The sequence below is a fragment of the Vulpes lagopus genome, chromosome 8 (assembly GCF_018345385.1).
Source record: "Vulpes lagopus strain Blue_001 chromosome 8, ASM1834538v1, whole genome shotgun sequence".
NCBI lineage: Eukaryota > Metazoa > Chordata > Mammalia > Carnivora > Canidae > Vulpes > Vulpes lagopus.
In genome coordinates, this window is record NC_054831.1 from 75,548,647 (window position 1) to 75,551,289 (window position 2,643).

Genomic DNA, 2,643 nt, shown 5'->3' on the forward strand with positions numbered 1-2,643 from the left:
ACTATAAAATGCTTTGACATGGAATTCTTCGGGTTTGTTCTGCAGGTGGCTTACTCATCTTGTTGAGTTTGGGAAGTTTGAAGTCATTTAAATATTTTTCAGCCTCATTCATTTTTATCTTCTCCTTCTGGGATTCCAACAATACAAATCTCTTGCTTAGTCCCATAGGTTCTTAAGTTGTTCTTTTGTTTTTGTTGTTGTTTTGGCCTAATTGATATCTGTTGTTTAGACTGGTAATTTCTATTGTTCTCTTTCAAAGGTCACAGAATCTTTCCTCTTTCCATGGTGCTGTTTTAACCCATCCATTGAGTTATTTTTTAAAAATTGTTATAATTTTTCTAAAATTTCACTTGGTTGCTCTTTATAGTCAACATTTTGCTTTTTAATTTCTGGCATTTTGCCTCTTTGCTGAGACTTTCTATTTTTTCCATTTGCCCAGTTGTGTTTATAAATGCTCCCTGAAGTATTTTCATTATGGTTGCTTTAAAAATTGCCAGATTTTTTTTTTCATTTAAGACAGGGAAAATTTTATTCAAATCCAACAGAGAAATGGACAGCTTGGATCTATAACAAGAGATCCAAGATCATGCATTGTATTTTAAAGCATGAGTCAATAATTGTATATGAGAGTATACACTACTACATACAAATTAACTATCAGAGCACAACTTTTCAATGTTCAAAACAGAATAAACTTCCCTATAAAAGCAGTATCTTTGTGATATTATTAACTTTAGTATTCCTCTCCTTCACCCTCTCCTACAACAAAATCCACACCAACCTCCTCATAATCCTTTTCAAGGGCAGCCATGTCCTCATGGGCCTCAGAAAACTCTCCTTCCTCCACGCCCTCACCCACATAAACAAATACCTGTGAACAAACACATGCTTGGCATTCGTCAAGTCAAACTTGTGGTCCAGGGGAGCCCAGGCCTCGGCAATGGTTGTGGTGTTGCCCTTCATACACCCAGCTTGCTGTACTTTAGCCAGCTCTCTGCCAGGTATACCAGAGTGGGAAGCTAGTAGTTAATGCCCACTTTGAAGCCAGTGGGGGACTAGTCCACAGAATGGATGGTATGCTTGGTCTTGATTGTGGCAATGGCATCACTGATGTCTTTGGAAACCACATGGCCATGCTACAAGAGGCAGCAAACCATGCAATTACCATGGTGAGGGGCATATTTCAGCATTTGGTTGGCTGGCTCAAAGCATGCATTGGTGATCTCTGCTACCGAAAGAGGTTCATTGCAGGGGCATATGTGGCCAGAGGGAAATGGCTGCAGGGATAGGGCACCAGATTGATCTGGAACTCCATCAGATCAACATTCAGGGCTCCATCAAATCTGAGGGAAGGAGTGATAGAGGACACAATCTGACCTATTAATCTATTTAGGTTAATGTAAATTAGGTGTTCATTATTTAGGTTTCTAGGATAGATGTCACAGACAGCCTCACTATCTACCATGAAAGCACAATCAGAGTTCTCCAGGGTTGTCTATGTAGTGGAGGATGGAGTTGTAGAACTCAACTACAGCTATGGAAACCTGGCAAGCTGAGTAAATGGTTAACTCCAGCTTGGACTCTTTGCTATAATCAACAGAAAGATGTTTCTTCAGAAAGGAGGTGAACCCAGAACCAGTTCCCCCTCTAAAGCTCTGGAAAACCAAGAAGCCCTGAGGACCTGTGCACTGGTTGGCCAGTTTCTGAATTCAGTCCAAGACAAGATCAATGATCTTGTCAATTGTGTAGTGCCCTCAGGCACAGTTATCAGCAGCATCTTCCTTGCCTGTGAAGAGGTGCTCATGATGGAAGAGCTGGTGGAGGTGCTAGTGTGAACTTCATCAAGGACTATGGGTTCTAGGTCTACAAACACTGCCCTGGGCACATGCTTGCCACCACCTATCTCACTGAGAAGGTGAAGAAGTCATCTCCTCCCCTCAATGGTCTTGTGACTTGGCATCTGAAAATTGGGCTGGATGCCATGGTCTAGGCAACAGAGCTCCTAGCGGGCATTGCCAATCTGGACACCAGCATAGCCAACATGGATCGAAATGCATTCACACATAGTTGCTGCTTTGTGCTGCCAAACAGATGGGGAGGAAGAAGACAGGTTGTTGCTTCTTATAGAGTGACTCTTAGGTGGTCAATGTAAGAGAACCTTTAAACCATGTTGGATAATTCTAGTATCTATGTCCTCTTGGTGTCAGAATCTGTTCGTGGATTTTTCCCACTCAGTTTTAAATCTCCCTTCTTTGCCTTGCTCCTCCTGAGGGGGTAGGGGCAAAAATCCTGACTCAAGTAGTGCTCCTGTAACATTACCCCAGGCAGGAGGGAAAGGCTATCACACTGCCCTTAAGAGGCAGGTGGAGGTCTTATCTCCTGTGTGCTCTCCACTGACAGTACCACAGAGGCTGGGGCTACTTTGTTATAGCCTGGAAGTCTAGGATCCATATGACCTTGGCTAGAAGGAGTGGGAGGAGAACTATGCTTTTCTTTGATGTCTGTCTGGAGTAGGACAGTCATTGTTTAAAAGTTGTTTTGTTAGGCTTCCTCTTTCCTGTCTGTTGGCTAGAAAAAAAAAAAAAAAGCTTTTTCCCAGGCCTTTTTTTTCCCCCTGTACCTGCTGACATTTCCCAGTTGCCA

General features: G+C 42.7%; 1 pseudogene; it reads right to left on the reverse strand.

Annotated features, from left to right (window-relative positions):
• Positions 1 to 733: 733 nt before the first annotated feature.
• On the reverse strand, positions 734 to 2,065 carry LOC121497650 (annotated as a pseudogene).
• Between the last annotated feature and the right edge of the window lie 578 nt (positions 2,066 to 2,643).